Raw genomic sequence first — 8333 nt, forward strand, 5'->3', positions numbered from 1 at the left:
GCCGTTTCTGTATGAAGGTGATATCGCGGCTCGCATTACCGTATTGTGTTTGACAAAATGTCAGATGCATGAGGAAGGAATATGATAAAGTACTTACGTATAATAAATGAAATGTATTTTTTATTTATTGCACGTAAAAAATTGCATAAATTATTCTTTAAAAGTAATAATTTTTTAAAGAAATTATTTTCACTTTCCTTTTCCCTTGCTTGTATGGGCGAATCGATTTTAATGTTTTTTTTTAATTTGAAAGCAGGTGCCTTCTATGTGGTCCCTTTTAAATAAATCCCTTTTAAATTTCTAAATGTATAATACTCACGTGAAATCAAACACAAGAAAATACTATATTTAAAGACGGTTTAGTATTTTGTTCAAAATAATTATACAACAGAAACTCTCGTCAACTGTTACGGAAACGGTGTGCGTGTGAAATGGCATAACAGTCATGTATATTGGATATAACTGACTATGTAATGTAATAGGGAATGTAAGAAGGCTGGTGAAGTAGGTTTTGTATGGGAATATGTGATGGGCTGTTAATATGCGTCGAGTACACTCATTGAATTATTAATTAACAAGATTAATACATTTTGTTTAGATTATTATTAAAACAAAGTATTCAGTCTTATTACGTATGAGTAGTTCTAAATTTAATACGCTTAAAGTTTCGATTCTTTAAAAATTTTAAATACAAGAACATTTCACAACGAACGTTTTGAAAGTTCAAAGTTTTTTTTTTTAATTGCATTGAGGATTTTAGGCGCCAAATTATTTTTCAGGGTTCGTTTTTTTTTGAACTGCATACTGTTTAACCAAGTTTTTAAATCAGTTTCGTTCAAAGAGTGTAAAAGATTTTTGAGAATATTTATTGCTTTGGTATATACATTTGTTTAAAACCCTATCAGAATGCGATTTTGTTTTTATATCAATGGAAAATGGCGGGTACTGAAGCAGATAAAAGTGTAAATGATAAACGAAATCGTGGGCGTTAAATTTTATTTCTTTAGAAAATCATGTTGTAAAGTTTAATGTTGGCTTTAAAATTTATCATTATAATGTTTGAATGTTGCAATGAATAAAATCCTAATCAATTCATTTTTGTTACCTTTTAAAAATTAGTGTTATGGTCATAATTGAGTATAGAATTAATAATGTTTATGTATGTGTTATATTATACAATATTGCTTCCGACAACAAGTTTAGTCCGCGTACATATAGAAAACTGAATTTACGAGTCAACAGCTAAAAGTTGATTTATTAATGATAATATTAAATGTCTTAATATATGTAAGAACAAGTCATTTATCTATTGAGTGTATACAAATGAGGAAATTTTGCGATTATTAATCGATACATATACCTATCGGCCTGTTAAAAGCCTAATTCTTACCTTTCTGTTTTGCTATATGGACGTGGATTTTATAATAAATATATTGCTGTAATAATCTTCCTAAAGGTGTCTATATCAAGCTTGCCTCAGTTCTTGCGTTCAAAAACTCTAGAATTGAAACTTTTTACGATAAAATAAGCTAGATTTGTTAAGCATCAAGTCTTACGTTTCGTTTCATTTGAGTGAGATGAAAGATATGACGTAGAGGGAAACAGAAAGAGAGCTGTATAAGAAGTTTCATTTCTATCGGTGCACTATTTTTAATGTACCTGTATATTTTGTGATTGTGAAAACATGGTAGTTATAAGTACGTGTCACTGTATTTCATTTATTGCTTCCATGTACCTGCTAAATTAATTAAAATTTGTAAATAATAATTTCTTTGTGGAATGCGGCTTTGGAATCTCATTCCTAATAATTGGATACATTAAATTTTCAATTTGCGATGTATGAAGACGGTATTTGTGTACATGGTACGCTAAAAGACCTAAAACGCTCTTTGGGTGAACAAAATAGCTCATTTTGCGTCGTGGTCATAGTTAAAAAGACACATCGCGAAATTCCTATGTCTATTATGAAAACGCGTTGTGTTGTGACTGTGAAAAAGCCATGACGCGAACATTTATTTGTTAACCATAACACGACGGACGGGTATTTTATTTTTTTCTAATACTGTGATACACATCACGATGTTGCTCAGTTGACCGCAATGCGTTTGCTTCGTGCGATTTAAGTGTATCGTATATAAAAAATGTAAATCGAAGTAGGTAATTCATAATTTTGCCAAAACATGAATCATGATTTGTATAAAATACTCATGACTTGGTGTTCATTAAATAATTATATTAATACGTTTACATTAGTTATAAATATTTGCAACTGGAATGCAATTCAATTCACTAAAATATTTTCGTACTATACGTAATACAATTGTTAATAATTTGACGAAATTGCGTCCTATAGTCGAAATATAATTGGATATTATTATTCATTATATCTAGGACAAATTAATATACACGAACGAAGGCGCTATCATATGAATAATTTAAATTATTTCAACTATGAGCGTAATTTTAGCATAGATTTATCTAGAAAATTGACGTTCAGAAACAGGTCGTAATCAAATTATTATGTAGGAACACACGCTTTATGTATACGGATTGTGTGAATAAAAATTAATAGGTCGGTTCGGAAATATTACAAAAGTATAAAATTATGTATGTACCTAATTGTGTCAGTTTTGATTAGAAATTATTTCTTATTCACATGTTTGTAATTTTCGCTTATACCTATCTAATTAATATGTGAACATGATATTATGTCAAATAAATATATTTTGTTTTGTTAATAATGTGCAGACGGTGTAAAAATGTTGTTTTATTTGCATTCCCTATCATTGATATATAAATAGTTTTACAAAAATTACAATACTTCGCTTTGAATTATTTTCGCAAACGAAATAATTAACCCGTATAATGAATATAACAAATAAATATAAATATTATTAAACCGAAATGTCGAAGAATCAAAGGTTCGACGACATGTGACATGCCAACCGGCACTTGGCCAACGTAGTGGATTATGGTCTAAACTCTCATAGAAAACCCGTCTTACTACAATGAGGGAGATAAATGGGCTGATAATGTTGATGATGATGTTAACAAAAAGAAATTGTCTTGTGTGCTTGAATGTTCAGTGGTTGCACTTGAAAAACTCTTTTATTAACGTTTCCGTTATTTATATTAACATTAATTATTGCAACATGTGCACTTTGAATAACTTTTGTTTTAATTATACGTTCCTAAAAATTTTGCGTTCTCGTTCCCGTTTATAAGATACAAGTTGATATATGAAACAAGTGAAGTGAGAGCAGACTGTTTATTTAACCCTATTTAAATGTGAATTTGTAATAACTAGCATAAAGCGGTGTACTGCTTACGACTTGCGAAATTTTATACCTTGTTATTTTACAAAGGGGGATTTTCAATTATTAGGTGTAATAATAACTGTTTTCGCATTTAATAACATGGGTTTACATAACCAATGAATGTCATAAATTTCAGCCAAGAAACAACCATAACAATCTAAAAAACTGAATATTAAGTGTGATTCTGATTCTTGAACTGAAGCCAGGTACAGATTTTTTTACTATTGTTAACAATCTTGACATGAAAAAAATATTTTGTAAAGATACAAATCTGATAGTTTGTTGATTTCTCAGCAAAGTGTACTACCCGTACTGGGCTCGCGTAACGCGCTCTGATGATATGTGAAAACAGTCCCCACTTCGTGTGACTCGGCTCATTATAAATAACGAGGTCCGAGCTTTTCATCTTTATTTAGGACGAGGTTAGCTCATGTATTTGCATAATAAAGGATGCTGGAATAACATCTTCATTTACGCCTTGAGATGAATGATAGGAAATCACTTGATCTAATTATTCCATTAGCCTATTAAACGCCTGTTATTTAACGCTTAAGAAAAATGACGAAGAAAAATGATGTGACATATTTTCAAGGAAAATACTTAAATGTAGTAACCGGATTTCATTCAACGTTAAAACAGAGATTTAAAAAAAAACAATAAATGAAAGCCTTAGATGTGTTTTTTTTTTTGTGAAGTCCCGTGTTCCCTAGTGGGGTATGGGGCAGATAATGTACATCCGTTTCACTGAACGATTTTCTTTTAGGGACAAGTAGGTGATCAGCCTTCTGTGTCCTGCCAAACCGAGACATTTTTTAGTTTTTCTACTACCTATAATATCTATTATGTGAGTAAGAGTTTTGAAAAGTACGTGATATTTTATCTACGTTCACGCTAAAATTATAATTCACCGTTTTCAATTCACCGAAAAACAGTATCGAGTTTTGAAGTACTTATGAAAACACGCAACGAAAGTAGGTGAAAGGAAATTTAGTTTATAATGTAATTATACTGTCTTTGATGTCAAGCCAAGGGATGCTGATCTTATGATCTCTCGTCGGCAGTATACACTTGACAATATATTGCTATGATTTTATAATTATATACTTTACGTACGAGTAACAAGGACTAAATTGCATTGGAAGAGAAAGGTCGAGTGGATCCTGTGTTGAAGTTTTAACCTATAGTGTTCAGAGCGGCAAGCGTTAATGGAGTGTCTCTTAAAATTGATGGTCGAGAGCCGCTTAATCCTGTATGAAATATAGAAATAAACTTCTAATACTTTGGCCATAAAAGTTATATTCCTACGTAAGGCTGAAGATTTTCAATAGTATTTATTAAGTGTCCTAAGGATTACAAGTGCAAGTAAGTGGATCACGTTGACATCGAGAAAATTTTGGACATAACTTATCTGAGGAATACTCCTCACTAATACTAGTGTAGGTACCTCAAATATTTTCTGCTTTACATTGTTTGGAAAATGTATGTAGCAAAGAGTTTGGCAGGAGCTATTAAGTTCTAGCTCGTTTTGCAACAGGTTTATCAAACTATACTTATACTTGTATAATAGTTTATAATTAAAACATTGTCGTACTGTAAATTGTTGTTAGTGTAAGTTAGTTAACGTAGTTAATGCCACGTGTCATACCTTTAAGCTAATCTACATAAATAAGTTTAACATGATTAGTTCAAGTAATACTCAGGTGACTTTGCTATAAGGTACCTAGGTAGGTAAGGTACCTCCATGTGCATATTATGAACTCTAATTATGTTGCGTTGCCTTGTTACTACATTTTGTGGTGGTACACTGATCATTTTAAGTAAAACTATAAAGTTCAGTTTTGATATGCTTTTGTTTGTATAATGGTTAAGCCATATAGGTTTTAATGCATATGATAATTGCGGAACTTAACTTGGGTATAAAATATATAGGCATCCAGATATAAATTTACAATCATATTCGAAGATATTGTTGTGGTTACAATTGGTTATAAGGTCATGTCTTTTTATCTAATGTTCCAATAGATGGAGGACGAGGAAGGTTCTCAATTTCTCAATTCTCGTATCATACGTTTTGTATACTTGGTATTAGATATTTACTTACATAATTGTTTTACCTAACCAAATATGAATTGAAATTTTGTCGTTTTCTGCTGAGGTTAGTGAAAATAACTATTTTGTTCTAATTATGCCTTTCCCAAAATATATCTAAGAGTCCTCACTTCAGTGAATGTCAAGTGAAATAAAATCACAACAGTACCGTTATTACTTATTAAAATATGTATTAACCTCTAATTAATAATTAAAACTTTGAGGCACGAGTCAATACTCTTGGTAGTAAGCAATGCATTGTATCGTTCTGTAGTACCTACCCAGCTAACTAGTTAATGATTGAAGTTTTATTATCGGTACTTTCCGATTGTAGAACTAATGTTACTTAGTTCTTTTTGGACTTTGCCCACAAATCATTGTATGTTCAAGTAGGTATCTAGGTAATAATATTATGTTATCTGTGGTAGATTCTTACTTGAACATACCGTATATAATATTTTACAGTATTTTATTTACCTAGAATAAGTACCTATTGTTAATATATTATAGATATTTTTTGTAATGTATTTTATGTTAGATTTTTTTTTGGTTATGTAGCTATTTCACGAGACTGTTTTTTACTAATAATTGCATTTGACTACACAACTAGCACGAAGTTTTCCTATTTCATCGCTAGGAATACATACATTATAATATGATATCATGTCTATCACATCAAAGAGTATATCGATTTCCTGCAAAAAGTATGTTAAAGATAAAACAAGAACAATCAAATTATAATTGTAAGAACCGAAAACTTGATAACGTATGTGGTACCGCCTATTCGTTGGTAAATACTATCCCTCCCTTGCTTTTCGCTTTAGCAACTTTTACAAAGTACAAACTACCAGTATATAAGTGTATAATCTATGATACAAACCCTGCTGCTGAATTGAAAACTCACGGTAACACCATTAATACGAATTTCAAATTGTATGCAGTTCTATACAAATGCATTTATTTGTCTGCGGTTTTTATTGAAGGAACATAATATACCGGCACTCGCATAACGGTAGGTATAAGGGGGAATGAAAAGCAATCTTTTTTTCCTCTTCTAAAATACTGCTGCTGACATGCAAAAAACAATTTTTTTATGTATTATAAAATTAATATATATCTGTGAACAATTTTTTTTTCGCTTTTACATATTTCTTAGCTGTGCTAATACCTATGCATGGAGTGGATGAGTTGCTTTTTGATTTTGTTATTAAATAAGTAAGTAATTAAATAGACGCTTAAAACTTTATCAAGTTACGTACCTACCGGCTTTAAAACGATACTGTCAGCGTTTTAAAAGCTTTTGTATTTATGTGATTTTTGTTACTTTAATATTTAAAAATTACAAAAGAGAATGCTAGTTTCCTATAGGCGTTCTCAGAAAATTGTATTAGAAATTGAAGTTTATGACCAGCTATCGACGTGTAAGTATCCGGACCATACGGAGTATTTCCCATGTCTCGGAGTACCCCTGAGGCTCGTAAAGCCGTAAACTACGGAACACAGCCAGCTTACTGGGTCAGAATATTAAATAACGTTCGTCCTACAATCCTTATTTAGGTTACGGTGAGGCCATTAGGGTACTAGGATCAGTTTATCAATATTTATGGAGGGCACTGAGAGAGTATAAAATGGTTTAACAGCGCTTGTTATGTAATTTTAGTAACTACATTTTAAACTAAAGAACAACAACTGCAAAACGTGGCACAACGCTTGCAATTTTATATTTGTCATTATTCATGAATTGGATTTTATACAATTAGCATTAAAAAAAATTTGTTTAGGTTCAAATAAAAAAAAATGTCATAAAAAGTTGCCACTTCATTAACGGGGTATTGCATAAAAACTTATACATCAAAATTAGTTTTTGAAATTAATATATTAACTTTTTGTTAGGTTATGCAGTACGTGCTTTCGATGTGTATATATGTATATTTTTTATTCAAATAAAATCAATAAACAGATAGGCAGGTTGTATTTCTGCATACTTAATAATTTGTAATCAAAATGTTATCATAGATAACGCAAGTGACGCAATAGCTTACACAGGCTATACAGAGATTATGTAAGCGTGTCGTGCGTCGCGTACGTGATGCGGCATACGAATAATTGCATGCGTTACGGCCTGCGGGTTTCGGCCCTTGTGTTGCATTTTACAAGAATATAACATGTGCTCCCAGCGACTATGCAAAATTAGACACGTTTTGTGTAAATTAAGTACTATTTTGAGCGTATATATTCCTACATAACAAGCTTTCAATTGTATTCATCGTAGTAGGTAGGTCAAGATATCATTTACAATATAATCGTTTTATTTTATGTTATCCCTCTAAAATATATTGGTGCCTTATTTTATTAAGACATCTACTATTGCATCCAGTTTCTCATAGTGTAATAGAGCGGAAATCCTTTCACGATGGAAGGATATGGAAGTCTGTCTTGCATGATGTACGCCGCCAACTTGCTTGCTTAGGTCACCTTGTGTCGTCCTTGTCTCGTATATTGCTTTATTTTCTTTTAAAGATTTATTAGTGTGTGAGATATAGAGTAAGTGAACACATTAACACATTAGTTCCATAACTAAAGTAAGAAAAAGTAAGAAAACGAACATAGCCAACAGGCTGGTTTTAAAATCTATACTTGTTCTTTAAAAAAAATCTTGGTTCATATGGATGCCGCTTCAGGTCATTAATTTTGTATTAGTATCTCTGTGTTACTGTCTGTCTCTGTGTTCATAACTACCACATGATTGGACATAAATCTCGCCCCAAGTACAAATTCCCACAAATCCTAAGTACATAGAGTTGCCAAGAAAATATCGCTGTAAAAATCCTTAAGGCTTTCAAATGAAGTCGTTCAGTTGTTCACGGCAACATATTAGTTTGTCGAACCCTCGTCTCCTCACCGCACAGCCGCCTCGCTTCAGATTAC

This window comes from Zerene cesonia, chromosome 7, assembly GCF_012273895.1.
Source record: "Zerene cesonia ecotype Mississippi chromosome 7, Zerene_cesonia_1.1, whole genome shotgun sequence".
Classification (NCBI taxonomy): Eukaryota; Metazoa; Arthropoda; class Insecta; order Lepidoptera; family Pieridae; genus Zerene; species Zerene cesonia.